Source organism: Orcinus orca, chromosome 19 (assembly GCF_937001465.1).
Source record: "Orcinus orca chromosome 19, mOrcOrc1.1, whole genome shotgun sequence".
NCBI lineage: Eukaryota > Metazoa > Chordata > Mammalia > Artiodactyla > Delphinidae > Orcinus > Orcinus orca.
Window position 1 is genome coordinate 50,839,197 of NC_064577.1, and position 18,637 is coordinate 50,857,833.

Below are 18,637 nucleotides of genomic sequence, written 5' to 3' on the forward strand. Positions count from 1 at the left end.
AGGGCAAGGGGGAAAAGATGGTAGCTAGCTGTGTTGTTAGCTTTCAGACTCACCAGAAGCAAGGACTTACTGAAAAGAGCCTCAAGACTCCAGGAGAGCAAACTGACAAGGAGGCCAGAGAGCAAAAAACCCAGCGAAGCCCAGGAGCATTTTCCCGTGCCATTCACAGCCGCGGGACTGCGGGAGGGTCAGCTACATAACAGAAATAAACGGAGGACACTCACTCACTTGGCTTTGTAAGCTCTCGTAAGCTGAGAGTGAAGTCAGAGGTGGCAGTCTCCTGGGCTGGGTCCAAAAGAACAGGTGGTTCCCCCCACCCGCCAACTAGAGAAAAGCCACCACTTGGGTAAAGACATCCAGAGGAAGTCAGCGGCCGAGGGTGAACTGGAAGCAGTGAGAGATCGGCGCTGCCCCTCAGCGCAAGTTCCCGAAAGGTACTCGCTGGAGAGGCCCCTTAATTCCGTCGGGCAGGAGTGAACTCGCGCCCACCCCTTTGGCAAGGGCACTGGGGAGGCGCCGGGAAGCGGCCAGGCAGGAACTCGGCTGCGGTTACCTCGGCCCAGGGCCGGCCAAGCGCTCCTCGGAGTCTTGAGGGCAGCCAGTCCCCCAAAGGCGGGGGCACCGAGGGCGGCGCCCCCGGACCCAGTGTCTCCAGCGGACACCCAGCGACACCGGGGACCGAAAACGCCCGAAGCTCCCACCCTGCCCCCCACAGACTCCGAACCCGCGGGAACTATGCTCAGGAAGAAGCAGCGACCAGGTCTCCAGGTCACCCCCCTACCGCCCCGCCAAACCGCGCGCGCCCTACTAGCCCCGCTCCTCGCACAGGTCCCGGGCCCCCGACCTGGGAACCCATGCCTTCTCGGCTCCTACCGCGGGCCGCCGCCAAGGCCCCGGCAGTGTTTGTAAACAAACCGGTCACGTGGCCCCGGCGGCCCGCTCCCCGCCCCCTGTGCCCGCGGCCCCCAGGGTGACCCCCCCACCGGACCCCGCCTCGGCCGCGCTGGGCAGAGGGTGCCGCGCGCTCCGGGGGAGCCGGGCCGCAGGGACCACGGGACCTGCGCCCAGTGATGGGGGGTCGGGCGCCCGCGCTGACAGCGCGCCCCACGCCCACGCACGCCCGGCTCGCGCAGTGCTCGCGTCTGCTTACCGGGCAGCAGGCAGCCCGGTCCGGCCAGCTCTGAGCTTGGCTCCGCGGGGGTGCGCAGCAGCAAAGGACCGCCCGGCCGGATCCCGGGCTCTGGGCGCGCTCTTAAAGCCACAGTCTCCGCCACTGCTGCCGCCGCCACTCCGCATCCCTCCGGGTCGGGGCCGGGGGCTGCCTGGTGACGGACGCGCCCCCGCGCCTATCCCCTCGGCTCAGCACATAGCAACACGCCGCGGGTTGGCTGGGCCCGGCCGCAGCCCATCCGTCTTGAGCCAATCAGCGAAGGACGGAACTCCGCCCCCTGCTTCCCCTACCTCCCACCCCCCACCTCTCGGCCCTGGCAGGGCTTGGGTGAGGGGAGTGTGGCGAGTGCCCGGCCAGGCCCTATGAGGCTCAGCCAGCGGAGCCTGGCCAAGCAGGGCAACTGGCCGGAGGAAGAGGGAGAAAGGGTGATGAGGATGGGTAGGCTCTCGGCGCTCGGGAGGAGGCCGTCTATTTGGGTTTGGAGTTTGTCCCCGCTTCAAGGCTGGGATTTCCAGAACCCGGGGTAGGGAGAGGGGAAGCTTTATAGTGCTTCTTCTACTCTCTAACTCCCTCCTCCCACCTTAGGTATCCCTAACTCAGAGGCTAAGTTACCTGAGGAAGCTCTTGGGAACCGGGGCAGTTGAATTAAATAAGACAGTGCCAGCCCGACGGGGCCCAGCCAGGACCTACTCAGAAGCAAGGCATTTCCCCTTTTCTCTCTGCTCTCTCAAATTTGGCGAATTAAAAGTAGGAACGAGGCATTACAGGAATTGGAAGGTACCTAGCCCCCAACTGCTGCTGATTTTCCAAGGCTTTTAAAGAGAAATGGTACGCCCCGGAGAGTAGGATGGTCAGTGATCATAGGGGAGGCGCCCACGTTCTGGGTCAGTGGAGTGGTGCTTTTCAAGGAAGAGAAGGTTAAAAAATAAGCCCAGGGCAGTCAGGAAATCTAGGGAGGCACCAGGTGGGTGGAGTGGGGCAGTCTCCCAGCAAGAAAACAGGTCAGTTTGAGAAAGAATGCTGCCAGGGATCAGGGGCAGAGAGCAACCCAGCCTTTTCAGTTGGCCACTGTTAGTTCTGCAGTTCCTCAGAGAGCAGTAGGAAATGCGATGTTTTATTGAGCTGCTGTCAGAATGCGAGATGCTTCTGGGGGTGCTGCTGACTTCAGCCCTCTTCCCCACTGGTTTGCACATAAATGGAGAATGGTACGGGGTAGATCCCCAGGTGGCTCAAACTTCACCGCAACGCCACCTGGCAGTCTTTAAAATATATTTGATTCAGGGACTTCCCAGATGGTCCAGGGGTTAAGACTGCGCTCCTAGTGCAGGGGGCATGGGTTTGATCCCTAGTCGGAGATAGATAAATAGATAGATATTTGATTCAGTTAATATATTTTGCATTCAAATTGTATTCAGTTAATATACCTTGCATGGTTGGATGTGAATCCAGTCCTAATGTTAATAAAACGATAGTAAAAGCAACAAAAAATACCTCAAAAAATCTGTATCATACACATGTATCAGTCTCAGTGTAAGCAGTTTCAGTGTAAGCAAGAACACCTTGTCACTGTTCACAGTTGACAAAGTTGGAAAGTTTAAAACAGATTTTTTTAAAATGCTTTTCAGGTGAGAAAGAATCATGAACAAGAAACATTTAATACTTAATCTATGAAGAGGTGGTGGATTCTTTAGAGTTTGATTTCTGCGCTCATCTGCCTCTTGGGCAAATTTCTTTGTCTCTCAAGGCCTTGGTTTCCACAGTTTAAAACAAAGAAAATTGAAATAGGATGATCTCTAAAGTCCCTTACCTCTCCAAAATCTAATCAGGGCCAGAAAGTCAAACTCGTTACAGTGTTTCAGCAATATTCTCCTAGTGAATATTCATGTTGCCAGATCACCACTCCCCAACAGTAGATGTTGCATTAGTTTAACACCCTAGGATATTGGTATGTTATGTAACAAGATTGGTGGCTACCGTTTTCTGTTTAAATAAAAGATAATGTGAGCTAAGGAGGACAAGCCTGGTGGGGTGGTTCAAGAGGGAGATGTGAGGACCCCTGCAGGCCTGCCGTGTGTATGCAGGGAACTGGAAGAGGCAGCGGGACTTGCAAGACCTGGAGACAATAGAACCAGCTGGCAACTAACCAAAAAAAGGGTGTACGAAGGCTGATGGTGCCTCCTCCCAGGCAGAAGAGCCAAGCACTGTGAGTTGTTAGGCCAGAAGGTAGAAGTGAAACAAAGTAGGAGAAGCAACTTCTCTTCCTCTCTGAAAGCACCTCGAATGGCCCCTCAGTACACATTTACTCAGTGCCTATTCTGTGCAGAACTTCCTGCTTGGCTTGGATGGTAGTTTTCTGAAGAGTCTACCAAGAGGAGAGACCCTGAGGCCTAGGGAGAGTGTGTGAGAACTGACAGATATTTATCCCGTAGGGCAAAAATGAGGTGGAAAAAATATAGGGAGAGAAGTAAGTAAATTTGTTCAAATGTAGCCAGAGGGCTTTTTTTTTCCCCCAGCAGTAAAAGTTTGAGAAGTTCCTAGCCTCGCAGACAGGATATCAGCTTGGCTTTGTCAGTGGCCCAGGACCCTTGTCTCCTCTGTGTGTGGCCAAATTCATTCATTGCCAAAGCCTTCCCAGCAATTATTTTCCAGCATCCCCTTTCTCCAATCCCACATTCCTACTGTTGCCACATTGACATCACTACTACCATGAAAAGGTCACTTTTATGTGCTCATCTTAACTTCTCATAGCATTTGACATGATTCCATCCTCCTTTCCCTCAACCCCCACCACCAGTGCATCAGCAGGTCCTGTCAGCTCTACTTCAGAGATATATATTTGCTCTGAACACGTCTGTCTCTGCTGCTACCACCCTGGTCAGAGCCACCAACACCTCTTGCCTAGATGTTGCAACAGCCTGCCAACTCACCTCCCTGCTTCCAGTCTCTACACAGCAGCCAGATGGTAGTTCCTCAAAACAAACTCCTTACGATGGCCACAAGGCCCTACTAAGCCAACCTCTCTGGTCTTTCCCTGTTGCTCCTTTGCTCATGCTGCTCCAGTCAAGCTGGCCACCTTTCTGTTCCTCAAATATGCTGGGCCTGGTCTTGTTATAGTGTTTGTATTTGCTGTCCCATCCACCTAGAACACTGTCTCCAGAAGGCTGCCTCCTCACCGCTTGGTTTTCAGGTCAAACATTTCCTCCATAGAGGCCCCCCCGATACTTACATGCCCCCCAGGGTACCCTCTATTCTACCTACTCCCAACTTTTCTTTCTTTTTTCTTTTTAAATTTTATTTATTTATTTTTGGCTGCGTTGGGTCTTCGTTGCTGCGTGCGGGCTTTCTCTAGTTGTGGTGAGCTGGCTTCTCACTGCCATGGCTTCTCTTGTTGCGGAGCATGGGCTCTAGGGGCGCCGGATTCAGTAGTTGTGGCTTGCAGTCTCAGTAGTTGTGGCGCACGGGGCTTAGTTTGTCCGCGGCATGTGGGATCCTCCCAGACCAGGGCTCGAACCTGTGTCCCCTGCACTGGCAGGCGGATTCTTAACCACTGCACTGCCAGGGAAGTCCCCCAACTTTGCATAACACATATCTCTCCCTGAAATTACTTTCTTCGTGTTTTTATTTGTTTTCTGTCTCACCCACCTCTGAAGTGTAAACTCCATGAGAGCGTCCGGGACTTTGTCTGTCTTGCTTCCTGTTGTATCCCCAGTGCCAGCAACAGTGTCTGGCACTCAACCAATACTTGTTGAATAAATAACTGAACAAATGAATGAATATGCGCATCACCTCCTACACCATCTCCTGCAGTTTCTTCCACTTTCCTATATCTCCTTTCCGTCTTTGCTCTTTCCTCATTCCATCTCAAAGCCTTTTGCTTGATGACTCAATCCAAAGATCAGATCAAGTGTCACTTTTCTGGAAGAGTTTCCCCTAACCTCTCTAGAAAAACTAATCTTTCTCTTCTCAATACCTTCCATAGCACTGTATTCACAACTCTATTACATCACTCAGCACTCTACACTCCTTAGTAAGAGTTCTCAGTTATCCATTCTCTCTGCCAGTTCCTCCTGGGCTGCAACCTTATCAGATCGTCTTTGTATGTTTAGCACCTGGCACATGGCAGGCCCTCCCTCCAGGTTTATATTTGAGTTGAATCCAGTAGGGATCCAAGCAGGAATGGATAGGTTCTGTCCTCAGAGTCTACTGATTAACAGATAACAGTCTTACTTCATAGTATGAAAAGATTAACCTGAAACTTTAGGATATTCTATAATGAAAGGAGCTGCCTACATTTTAAAATCACAGCACAATGGAAACTTCCTGAATGCTAAAGGCTACAGGCTGTCACACTACCATACCACCTGGGAAAACATTCCCCTCTGCCTGTCTGGGGAGGGGGAGTTGCTCCTCCCAGGCTTCACTCCCATCTCCCCCCACAAGGAAAGTCCCATGACATTACATCACAGATGAGGGCCTGGTGCCATTTTCCTGCAGACACATCATGGCAACAGTGCTTTGTTTCTTTATGTACAATAAATGCTTTCTCTGATCCTTGTCCAAGTTCCTCACTTTCAGTCATGAAAGTGGCTGATTATGTGCCTTTCAGACTGTAAGTGGGTAAGGGTTATACATCAGCCCTCCTGAACACACTCTGAACAAAACAGCTGCTCTAATTTATTGAGCACATGTTGTGGACAGAGCAGTTTCTATTCTATCTTGTTATATTTAATCCTCAAAGCAACCTGCAAGATAGGTATTTTCCCCCATTTTTTAAAGAAGCTGATCCTATGGAATTTGAACCCTAATCTATCTGGCTTCAAATCCCATTCATTCTCTTTCTTCTACACCATCAAAGAGGACAAATGCTTCTCTCCTCTCCTCTTCAAATATCCCAATCCCTTTTACAAGGAAACTCATCTGAACATCAGACTACCCAACAAAGCAAAATTCAAAGTGCCCAGAAACAAGAGGTGTAAGGGCTTAGCACTTCCATCTTGAAAACAACAATGGAAACTATAATATTTACGTGGTGTTTCCTGTGTTCTGGGAGCCGGTACAGACACTTTACATGCATTGCTTAATTTAATCCAACCTTCACAACAACCTTATGAGGAAGATACCAGTGGGTCTACATACCTTAACCACAGTTCCAAAATCCAAAAAGCTCTAAAAATTAAAAGTAAGCTTGACACAGCTCATATGGAACAATAACAAGTCAATAGTATTCAATAACTAAAATCTGGGGACTTCCCTGGTGGCGCAGTGGTTAAGAATCCGCCTGCCAATGCAGGGGACACGGGTTTGAGCCCTGGTCTCGGAAGATCCCACATGCTGCGAAACAACTAAGCCCGTGTGCCACAACTACTGAGCCTGAGTGATACAGTACTGAAGCCGGTGCGCCCATGCTCTGCAACAAGAGAAGCCACACAGTGAGAAGCCCCTGCACCGCAATGAAGACCCAACATAGCCAAAAATAAATAAAAAATAATTTTATAAAAAATAAAATAACTAAAATCTGTAGGGTAAAAAATATTTGGGAGGATACAGCAATTGTATTTGCCTTCTTTATTTTCACAAGCTACTAATAGTACTCTCATTGAGTATCTTTTAATTTCCAGTCCTTCCCATGTGGGCTAGTCTCAGTATTTGTCTAATCAATATGTTATACGTCATAATCAGTTACAGTACCATTGAGGATGTCTCTCTTCTGCACAATTTTAAAAAAATTATTTTTATTTTTATTTTTGGCTGCATTGGGTCTTCGTTGCTGCGTGTGGGCTTTCTGTAGTCGTGGCGAGTGGGGGCTACTCTTCATTCCGGTGCGCGGGCTTCGCATTGCGGTGGCTTCTCTTGTTGCGGAGCACAGGCTCTAGGTGCGCAGGCTTCAGTAATTGTGGCGCTCGGGCTCAGTAGTTGTGGCTCACGGGCTCTAGAGCACAGGCTCAGTAGTTGTGGCACAGGGGCTTAGTTGCTCCGTGGCATGTGGGATCTTCCCGGGCCAGGGATCAAACCCGTGTCCCCTGCATTGGCAGGCGGATTCTTAACCACTGTGCCACCGGGGAAGTTCTCTGCACAATTTTTAAATTGATGTAATAAACCATAGAAGATTTTCTTATGCTCCACTTTCAAAAAACAAAAAATTTGACATAGCTCATTTGATGGCAAACTTCAGCTGACATGAGGTCATCCATAGGATTTATTAATCTCATCTAGTATGTTCATATGTTTCTTAGAGGAATATTAATGTTCGGAAGAGCTCATACTCCCTAGTGTTTTATGTAATATGCAGTATATGCACTGAAAGTTTCTAGAATCTAAAACACATCTATGCCAGGGTTTCAAATATGGGATTGAGGACTACATTATTATCCCTACTTTACAGATAAGTAACTTAGGTTCAGAGAGGTTAAGTAACTTGCCCAAAGTGACACAGCTAGTAAATAGTAGAACTACAATTAGAAATATGTCTGAATCTGTGAAAAAGAATATTTGGAACACATGTGACAGACTAAGGGCTAATTCTTCTGAAAGCAAAAATAGGAAGAGACAATTCACAGTAGAGGAAAAAGAAATAACTTGTAAAGATGTGAAAAAATATTCAGCTATAGTTATAACAAGAAAAAAAGTAAATTAAAATTACAATGAGGTACTATTTTTATCTTATCAGATTGGAAAGTAGTAAAAAGCTCAATAACACTGTGTTGGAGAAGATGTGACAGAACAGCCACTCATATGTTGTTTGCAGTAAAGGTAAATTGGGACAGTTTCTATGAAGGGCAATTTGACAACCTCTCTCAAAATATACTCAGAAATTTCACTTGTAGGAATTTGTCTTTAAGATAGACTCACGCATGTGCACAAAGATGATATTAAAAGATATTGCAATATTGTTAGTATTAGCAAAAACTCTGACTCTCTGGGAAATGTAACTTTGCAGTTGATTAAAGCCCAGAAATTTTTTTTTTTTTTTTTTTTTTTTTTTTTTGCGGTACACGGGCCTCTCACTGTTGTGGCCTCTCCCGTTGCGGAGCATAGGCTCCCCACGCGCAGGCTCAGCGGCCATGGCTCACGGGCCCAGCCGCTCCGCGGCATGTGGGATCTTTCCAGACCGGGGCACGAACCCGCGTCCCCTCCATCGGCAGGTGGACTCTCAACCACTGCTCCACCAGGGAAGCCCTAAAGCCCAGAAATTTTACAACGCTCTAAAACTGATAATGGGGGATGATTATTTTTTCGGTTCAATAGAAGAGAACCTCAAATGTTATTATTTTCACCCTATAGGACATTAGCCAGTTATCTACCAAAATTAGCAAAGTTATTTCAGAATTTCTTTTTATCCACTGACTTTACGATTTTCAACTTGCATATTATGTTTTGAACTCACTTGTCATCCTGGTGGTTTCTTCATTAATGAGTTAAATAAAACTTTAATATACAGTTTCTGTGCATTTATATTGGAAGTATGAGTTTCATCTTTTAAAACTAATGCTTTGAAATAACCTAAATCCATCCATAAAGGACTGGTTGAATACATTACAATGCCTCTACATGAAGGAATACTCTGCAGCCTTTAAAAAGAGGCAGATTTATACATAGCTACTCCATGGGGGCAAGGATCTTTGTTTGGTTCCCCAATGAACCTAAGCACCTAGAATAGTACCTGGGCACATAGGGTTCTCAGTTTGCTTCTGGGTGTGATAACAAACAATTCCAAAGTATCAGTGGTTAACCCACACATACACACAAAACACATTTATTTTTTTCTCATGGATATGTCAGGTAGCTATGGTGGCACTGCTCCAGGCTGAGGGTCACAGGCTGGGTTGAGGTTGTCTTCTACTGTCTTCTTGTTTAGGGACCACGGATGTATAAGTACATGGTAACATACAATGCCTCTTAAAGCCTCTACTTTGAGTGACACATTGTCACTTAGGCCTGCAATCCACTGGTCAAAGAAAATCATATGGCCAAGGGCTTCCCTGGTGGCGCAGTGGTTGAGAGTCCGCCTGCCGATGCAGGGGACACGGGTTCATGCCCCGGTCCGGGAGGATCCCACATGCCATGGAGCGGCTGGGCCTGTGAGCCATGGCCGCTGAGCCTGCGCATCCGGAGGCTGTGCTCCGCAACGGGAGAGGCCACAACAGTGAGAGGCCCGCGTACCGCAAAAAAAACAGAAAATCATATGGCCAAGTCCAAAGTCAAGAGAGAAGAGAAGTATACTTCACCTTCTTTACAGAAAGAGCCTCAAAAGTCACACGGCAGAGAGCAGGATGTATAACCCTCTTATGAGGAGTGGAGAACAATATTTCAATCTAGCATAATGCTTAATAAATATGTTAAATGGATGAATTGAATGAACAAACTCCAAGAATTCAGGGGGAGAAAAAGGCATGGGGCAGAACTATGGTACAAAGTATGCCACCATTTATTTTTTTTAATATAAATATATGGAGAATGTATAGGAGTATGCTTGAATATGCCTTTACTATCTCTAGGAGAAAGCTCAAGAAGCTGGTACCTGTGGCTGCTGCTGGGAGAAGGACTGGGAGCCTGGGGGTGAGGAATGGGAGGGAGGCTTACCATTTAGTATCATGTGTATGTATTACCTATTAAAAAATAAAGTTAACTTCTCTACGGAGGACATAAAAAGAACAATCCAATGCAGTCTGACTGTAGAGTCCAAACACTAAAACCCTATGCTATGATAGCTTTGGGAGAAAGCCATGGATCAGAAGACTTCCTTTTGTTCTTAATTCATCGCAGACAAACCGTGCGTGGCATCTCCTTTGTTTCAAGTTCCTGCAGACTCGCCTACAGCACCACACCAATTACAACAAAATTCCATCTCAGCCAATTTTTTTTTTTTTTCAGCCAATTTTTAAATGTTCCAGAACCATGATTTTCAAACCCAGTGGAAAGCTTCAGGAATGGAAGTCTCTGAAGAGAGAGGGGTGAAGCTAGTTCATCCTGATCCTTTCAACCAAATTAGCTCTGCTTTTTTTTTTTTTTTTTTTTTTAATTTTTTTTTTTTTTTGCAGCACGCGGGCCTCTCACTGTTGTGGCCTCTCCCGTTGCGGAGCACAGGCTCCGGACGCTCAGGCCCAGCGGCCATGGCTCACGGGCCCAGCCGCTCCGCGGCATGTGGGATCTTCCCAGACCGGGGCACGAACCCCTGTCCCCTGCATCAGCAGGCGGACTCCCAACCACTGCGCCACCAGGGAAGCCCTAGCTCTGCTTTTAACTGTTTTGCTTCTGAGTCTAAATAAAACCCTTCTCCTAATAGTAAAATGAGATGATGACTATAGCTCTCTCATACTCACTTTGTGGTTCTGTGTGGAGCAGTACAGTCCTTAGGCGCCCTCAGAGCTTCAGGTAAAGTTCCCCTCCAGCAGTAACAATAAGGAGAATCAAAATGTGATGGAAGAGGGCTTCCCTGGTGGCGCAGTGGTTGAGTCCGCCTGCCGATGCAGGGGACGTGGGTTCGTGCCCCGGTCCGGCAGGATCCCACATGCCGCGGAGCGGCTGGGCCTGTGAGCCATGGCCGCTGAGCCTGCGCGTCCGGAGCCTGTGCTCAGCAACAGGAGAGGCCGCAACAGTGAGAGGCCCACATACCGCAAAAAAAAAAAAAAAAAAATGTGATGGAAGAGATTGGACATCTACACAAAAGACTCCCTTCGTCAGCAAATGGGTAGTTAGAGATTTAGGAGTGTCCATATTCAATTAGGGATTAGGGCATAATTTCTAAGTAAGAACGATTGTATACGTATTGCTATTGTACCCAAAGCTGTAAAATATTCTAGTCTCTGAGTGAATGCGTTGTGTTATATATTGTCTGAAGAATAGCCTCCTTCATTACTGAGATATCCCAGCAAAGAATGGGAATTCCATGACTGGAGGGTTGACAGTGGCACCTCACTCAATGGTTTCCTCTCAGCAGAGCCTGGGGAAACTTGCAGTTTAATGTGCCCTGTTTAATGGATTTACAGATTGTATTATACTACAGTGTTCAGTTTTCACTAAGTTAACCCTCATAAAATGGACAAGAGCATCCCGAGTTTCCTGCAAAGAAACAGCAAATTAAAGATAATGCTAATAATTAAAGCCCAAGCCAGCAAGAAAGTGGTGGGGTTGACATTTCTCTTACCCTTAATATAAGCTGTCAGCCACATTACTCAGTAAAAAGCAATAACCTTCTTGTCGGATCTGACAAGAAGATACCAAAAAAATTCAAAATTATCCACAGATGATTTGAAAAAATGGATGTATTTTTGTTGTTGTTGTTGCTGTTAGGAACGTATAACCAGAAATGTTTGGAGACCCCTGGTTTGAAAAAATGACCCCTGAAGAGCAAGAATTCGTCAGTGACTCTCCAATGTGATTCAGACAGAAGGTGCCCAGCCAGAATCTGGGATATTTTATTCTGCTAATGGGTCACCCCTACAGAGAGGCTGAATGAATCCAGCTACTGTAGCTTGATGATACCGTCTTGTAAGATCACCCAACTCATTTCTCAATTATATTCTTTTTATTTTTTTATTTTTTGGCCACACCAAGCGTCATGTGGGGTCTTAGTTCCCTGACCAGGGATCAAACCCACTCCCCCTGCATTGGAAGTGCGGAGTCTTAACCACCGAACCGCCAGGGAAGTCCCCTTAATTATATGCTTGATTTTCAAGTATAATTTATGGTTCTGATGTGGCTCCACATGTTGTCTTTCTTACAGATGTTTGAGAACGTACCATACAGTGCCAATGCCTGGTCATTGCATTATTCCAATATTGGACTCTTGTGAGCTTGGTTAATGTGGGTCCAACCCCGAGAGGCTGCTCACCTCTAAGTGTTATGACAAAATGAATTCCTGGATTGTTCAGAGTGATGCCCAGACCCTAGAAGACAGGGACCCTCAGTTTCCCCAGATGACTTCATCTCAGTACTCTCTCCTGGCAGTGCTATAACCTAAATTCTTTTACCGAAGACCCTGAAAAGTGATACATATAGGAACCTGGGCCTTGTTTCTAAAAGAAGGGAGTTTCTAGCTCTGAATTGTATTCATTCTGTAGCACATCTAATGCTCTTCTTGCCCAACAGCTTTTTCTTCTGTGCTCTCAGTTTTTGAACAGTGTTAATTCACTAACTTGAAAGCTGATTGTTGCTTTGGTCTGCCAGGCACCAAGGCCCAGGCTCCCAACAAAGGCTCTTCAGACAACACAATAGCCAAGATAAACTGACCCGCAGAGCTGAGTTTACATAGGCTCCAAACTGCCTCTCTGCTCTCCTGGCCTGCTGCTGCAGCAGACTGCTAGATGATTGCACAGCCGGCCTCCGAAGCATTCTCCCTCCCGGACTCTTCCTTCTTTGAATAAAACTGACATAGATCCATTTCCTTTAGTCAAATGACAATATCATCAGCTGTCTCAGCAGCTTGGCTGACCAGACTTTTATTTTTGCCTCACTGCCTGATGGCAATATTCCAACTCCAGCAATTTCTAGGAGTGAAGAGCAGCCTATGCAGGAAAGGTAGGGTGGGCCCCATGGAACTGGGCTGACTTTAGATCAATTAGGACTGCCTGCGTTCTCAGCCTTGTTTGCATATTAGAGTCACCTGGAGAGCTTTTCAAACACAGCAATGCCTGTGCTGAACTCCTAGCAATTGTGATTTAATTAGTCTGGGGTGGAACCTGGGCATGGATGCCTTTAAAAGCCCCCCAGGTGATAAGTGCAGTCAGTGGTGAAGACCACAGACTTGGGATCTTATCCTCCAAGGGAGGATTTGAGGCTGATACAATTCTTTTCTAAGCTAAAGCTAGAAAAAAAGCTTCTAGTCTAAAGCTCCCTCCATCATCTCCACAAATTCCATTTGGCAATTAGCTCACAGAGATATTTGCAAAATGCTGCACAAGTAAACATGTGTTAATGATACAATGCCACACTCCACAGGTTCCAAGACATTTTCTCATATATTCTTTCCTTTGACTCAAAATAACCCAGTGAGGTAAACAGGACAGGTATTATTATCCACAATTTTCTGGTAAGGAAATTGGTATCCTGAGCCAACTGAGGACACAGACTTCTGGTTTTTGTTCAGCACTTTTTTTTTTTTTTTTTTTTGGCTGCATTGGGTCTTCGTTGCTGCACTCAGGCTTTCTCTAGTTGTGGCGAGCAGCGACTATTCGTCATTGCGGTGCGCGGCCTTCTAATTGTGGTGGCTTCTTTGTTGCAGAGCACGGGCTCTAGGTACACAGGCTTCAGTAGTTGTGGCACGCAGGCTCAGTAGCTGTGGCGCACGGGCTTAGTTGCTCTGCAGCGTGTGGGATCTTCCCAGACCAGGGCTTAGAACCGTGTCCCCTGCATTGGCAGGTGGATTCTTAACCACTGCGCCACCAGGGAAGCCCCTGTTTAGCACTTTTTAAATTACGTAATATATACTCTACAGTGACATGCATAACCTCAGCTGTCACATATAGGGAGGAAATATTACACAGGAGTTAAAAGCAAAGTTGTAAAATCAGATGTCAAAATTTGAGTTTTAGTTTTCTCACATATTAGTTTTATGATATTGGGCAGATATATAATCTCTCTGAGACTCAATTTTCCTCTACTGGTTATTGTCCTGGAATACCACCTTCAAAGGGGTTATCAGTGAGATATAATTGTTGATATTCTCATTATATGATCATGACACATTTACCTACTTGTGAGGATAGAAATAATTTCCAAGAATTATTTAAAGTCGGGACTTCCCTGGTGGCGCAGTGGTTAAGAATCCTCCTGCCAATGCAGGGGACACGGGTTCAATCCCTGGTCCGGGAAGATCCCACATGCCATGGAGCAACTAAGCCCGTGAGCCACAACTACTGAGCCTGCAGTCTAGAGCCCGTGAGCCACAACTACTGAGCCCACATGCCACAACTACTGAAGCCCACGTGCCTAGAGCCCATGCTCCACAGCAAGAGAAGCCACCGCAATGAGAAGTCCACACACCGCAGCAAAGAATAGCCCCTGCTCGCTGCAACTCTGAGAGCCCGGGCGCAGCAACAAAGACCCAACGCAGCCAAAAATAAATAAATAAATAATTTAAAAAAAAAAAGAATTATTTAAAGTAGTTGACCTCCTTTATTCAAAGTTCTCTGCAGTATCAATCTTTGGCTTTCTTACCTGATACTCTGCAGAAAATGAGGGGCTTGATTGGTACTTGATAGTGGCATTTCTCACTACAGTCATCAAATGATTCCTTTTAAATCGGAAATCAGAATTCTAGCAAATCCACCATTTAAAATTTTTCTTCGTTTATTTTACCAAGGCAGGGCTTGATCAGGTGCTTTTTAAAAAAATTTTTTTGGCCATACCACATGGTATGTGGGATCTTAATTCCCTGACCAGGGATTGAACCCGTGCCCCCTACAGTGGAAGCGCAGAGCCTTAACCACTGGACCCACTGGATCGCCAGGGGAGTCCCCAGGTGCTTTTAAAAAAATTAATAGACCTAATTTTTAGAGCAGTTTTAGATTCACAGAAAAATGAAGCAGAGGACAGAGTTCCCATATAATCCTTCCCCTGCACACAGTTTCTCCTATTATTAAAAATTTTTATTAGTATGGTACATTTGTTATAATTAATGAACCCATGTTGACACTTTATTATTAATTAAAGTTTGTAGTTATTCCGGTTTCCTTAATTTTTACCTAGTGCCCTTTTTCTGTTCCAGAATCTCATTCAGGTACCACCTTGTCTTTAGTTGTCATGTCTCCGAGCTCCTCTTGGCTACAACAGTTTCTCAGACTTCTCTTATTTTTAATGACCTTGACAGTTTTGGGCAGTCCTGGTCAGGTATTTGTAGGATGCCCCTCTATTGGAATTTGTCTGATGTTTTTCTCATGATTAGACTGGGGTCATGAGGTTTGGGGAGGAGGATCACAGGGGTAAAGTGCCATTTTCATCACCCATGTCAAAGGTACATACTATCATTATGATTCATTGTTGTTGACCTCTGTCACCTGGCTGAGGTCGTGTTTGTCAGGTTTCTCCACTGCAGTTACTCCACACTCCCCTTTCTTTGGCAGCAAATTAGCATGTACAAACTACACTATGGGAATTAAGCTCCCCTCCTTTAGAGTGGCATATCTACGTAGTTTATTTGGAATTCTTCCGCACAGAAGATTGATCAAATGCTTTTGTTCATAAACCTTTTGCTGTCGTCACCCACCAAGTCGTGACAATTAACCTACTTGGTAGTGGCCATAGCCCTGTGTGTTCCAGAATAGAACCATAATGGGGTCTAGGGAGACCTCTTGTGGCTAAATAAGGGCATAACCAGTCAGCTACAGGTTCTCACTATGCCACCAACATCCCTCCAGTTGTCCGGTGGTTCTCAATCAAGAGTGATTTTGGCCCCCAGCCCCAGGGAACATTTGGCAATATCTGGAGATGTCTTTGGTTGTCACACTTTTGGGGGGTGATGCTACTGACATCTAGTATGAAGAGGGCAGGGATTCTGCTAAGCATCCTACAATGCACAGGACACATACAACAAAGAATTATCTGAGCTGACATATCAGTAATGCTGAGGTTGAGAAGCCCTGTGGCCAACAGCTGTATACAGGTGTATAAAGGTGACAGCTATGCTCAAAGGAATATTGTTATAACAGGGACGGGGGGAAGACCCTTTTTTGTGGGAAAAGTAAAAGAACAAATTCTTCAATAAAATATGCAGCTCAACACTACTGATCACAACAGAGATAGAAGAAATGGTGAAGTGACTTCTAGACATGTGCAGTTTCTTTTCTTTTCTTTCTTTTTTTTTTTTTTTTGGAAATGTGCAGTTTCTTTTTGGGCCCATGTTGTGCACATGGACCTGAGTGGCAAGAGCTCGTGCTACGGAGCTCAACAGAAGCAAATGGAAACAGGGAGCTGTTCTGAGCAGAAGAGGTACAGGTAAGAAAGAAATTAGACTGGGGCCAGTGTTTTGAGAAGGGGATTATGTGATAAAATTGTTCATTTCAGATAATTGTTTTAAAACTAAGAACAGTCTTGAGGGAAAAAATTTTAGCCAGTCCAATTGAACAACCACAATCCACAAATACTTTCAATTGTATTTCCTATACATACGTATTTTTATGCTGTGGCAACTGATGAATATGACCATCCATTTTCTGCTTTTTTCACGGAGTATTTTATCTGAAATTTTTTTCATATTCCTAGAGTCTCTATTATCTTTTTTAATGTCTCTATGATATTCCATAACATAATTGCAACATACTACAGCCATTCTTCTATTGTTAGACAATAACATTGTGTCAATTTTTCCCTTTTCTAACACTGCAACATAGTGTTTTTCTACAGTTAAAGTGTTTCCTTAGGTTTCCTTTCTAGGAGTCAGATTCTAGGGTCAAAAAGTATGAACAGTATGGCAACGTAGCAGAGTGGATAGGAACACAGAATTTGAAATTACACAACCTGGGTACAAAATTCACTCCTGCCCATTACCACCTACATGACTTGAATGATTTGCTTAAAGCTCCCAGATCCTCTGGGGACTGATATGATCCTGTATCTTTTTCCATCCCCTCACTTTCAGTCTGTATGTGTCCCTAGGTCTGAAGTGGGTCTCTTGTAGACAGCATATATATGGGTCTTGTTTTTGTATCTATTCAGCGAGGCTGTGTCTTTTGGTTGGAGCGTTTAATCCATTCACATTTAAGGTAATTATCAATATGTATGTTCCTATTACCATTTTCTCTAATTGTTATGGGTTTGTTTTTGTAGGTCCTTTTCTTCTCTTGTGTTTCTCACTTAGAGAAGTTCCTTTAGCATTTGTTGTAGAGCTGGTTTGGTGGTCCTGAATTCTCTTAGCTTTTGCTTGTCTGTAAAGCTTTTGATTTCTCTGTGGAATCTGAATGAGATCCTTGCTGGGTAGAGTAATCATGGTTGTAGGTTCTTCCCTTTCATCACTTTAAATATATCATGCCACTCCCTTCTGGCTTGTAGAGTTTCTACTGAGAAATCAGCTGTTAACCTTATGGGAGTTCCCTTGTATGTCATTTGTTGTTTTTCCCTTGTTGCTTTCAATCATTTTTCTTTGTCTTTAATTTTTGTCAATTTGATTACTATGTGTCTCGGCATGTTTCTCATTGGGTTTATCCTGCCTGGGACTCTCTGTGATTCCTGGACTTGGGTGGCTATTTCCTTTCCCATGTTAGGGAAGTTTTCGACTATTATCTCTTCAAATATTTTCTCGGGTCCTTTCTCTCTCTGTCTCTCCTTCTGGGACCGCTATAATGCGAATGTTTTTGTGTTTAATGTTGTCCCAGAGGTCTCTTAGGCTGTCTTCATTTCTTTTCATTCTTGTTTCTTTTTCTGTTCCATGACAGTGAATTCCACCATTCTGTCTTCCAGTTCACTTATGCGTTCTTCTGCCTCAGTTATTCTGCTATTGTTTCCTTCTAGTGTATTTTTCATTTCAGTTATTTTATTGTTCATCTCTGTTTGTTTGTTCTTTAATTCTTCTAGATCTTTGTTAAACATTTCTTGCATCTTCTCAATCTTTGCCTCCATTCTTTTTCTGAGGTCCTGGATCATCTTCACTATCATTATTCTGAATTCTTTTTCTGGAAGATTGCCTATCTCCATTTAGTTGTTTTTCTGGGGTTTTATCATGTTCCTTCATCTGGTACGTAGCCCTCTGCCTTTTCATCTTGTCTTTCTGTGAATGTGGTTTTGTTCCACAGGCTGCAGGATTGTAGTTCTTCTTGCTTCTGCTGTCTGCCCTCTGATGGATGAGGCTATCTAAGAGGCTTGTGCAAGTTTCCTGATGGGAGGGACTGGTGGTGGGTAGAGCTGGCTGTTGCTCTGGTGGGTAGAGCTCAGTAAAACTTTAACCTACTTGTCTGCTGATGGGTGGGGCTGGGTTCCCTCCCTGTTGGTTATTTGGCCTGAGGTGACCCAGCACTGGAGCCTACCCGGCTCTTTGGTGGGGTTAATGGTGGACTCTGAGAGGGCTCACATCAAGGAGTACTTCCCAGAACTTCTGCTGCCAGTGTCCTTGTCCCCATGGTGAGCCACAGCCACCCCCCACCTGTGCAGGAGACCCTCCAACACTAGCAGATAGGTCTAGTACAGTCTCCTATGGGGTCACTGCTCCTTCCCATGGTTCCTGATGCACACACTACTTTGTGTGTGCCCTCCAACAGTGGAGTCTCTGTTTCCCCCAGTCCTGTCGAAGTCCTGCAATCAAATCCCGCTAGCCTTCAAAGTCTGATTCTCTAGGAATTCTTCCTCCCATTGCCGGACCCCTAGGTTGGGAAGCCTGACATGGGGCTCAGAACCTTCACTTCAGTGGGTGGATTTCTTTGGTATACGTGTTCTCCAGTTTGTGAGTCACTCGCCCAGCAGTTATGGGGTTTGATTTTATTGTGATTGCGCCCCTTCTACCATCTCACTGCGGCTTCTCCTTTGTCTTTACATGTGGGG

At 45.7% G+C, this 18,637-nt stretch overlaps 1 protein-coding gene and 1 long non-coding RNA gene across 5 annotated transcripts in view; one reads left to right on the forward strand and one right to left on the reverse strand.

Moving 5' to 3' along the window:
* YPEL2 (yippee like 2) overlaps positions 1–1,460 on the reverse strand; it is a 62,225-nt gene extending 60,765 nt beyond the window's left edge. For all 4 annotated transcript variants that reach the window (XM_012533747.3, XM_049702346.1, XM_033431661.2 and 1 more), the window contains exon 1: positions 1,151–1,460. The gene's annotated coding sequence lies outside the window, so the exon portion shown is untranslated. The remainder of the gene's footprint in view (positions 1–1,150) is intronic.
* The window catches only part of LOC117202099 (uncharacterized), a 59,059-nt gene continuing 40,749 nt past the window's right edge, over positions 328–18,637 (forward strand). The window contains exons 1-2 of the long non-coding RNA XR_004484281.2: positions 328–434; positions 15,991–16,102. This is a non-coding gene — a long non-coding RNA (uncharacterized LOC117202099). The remainder of the gene's footprint in view (positions 435–15,990; positions 16,103–18,637) is intronic.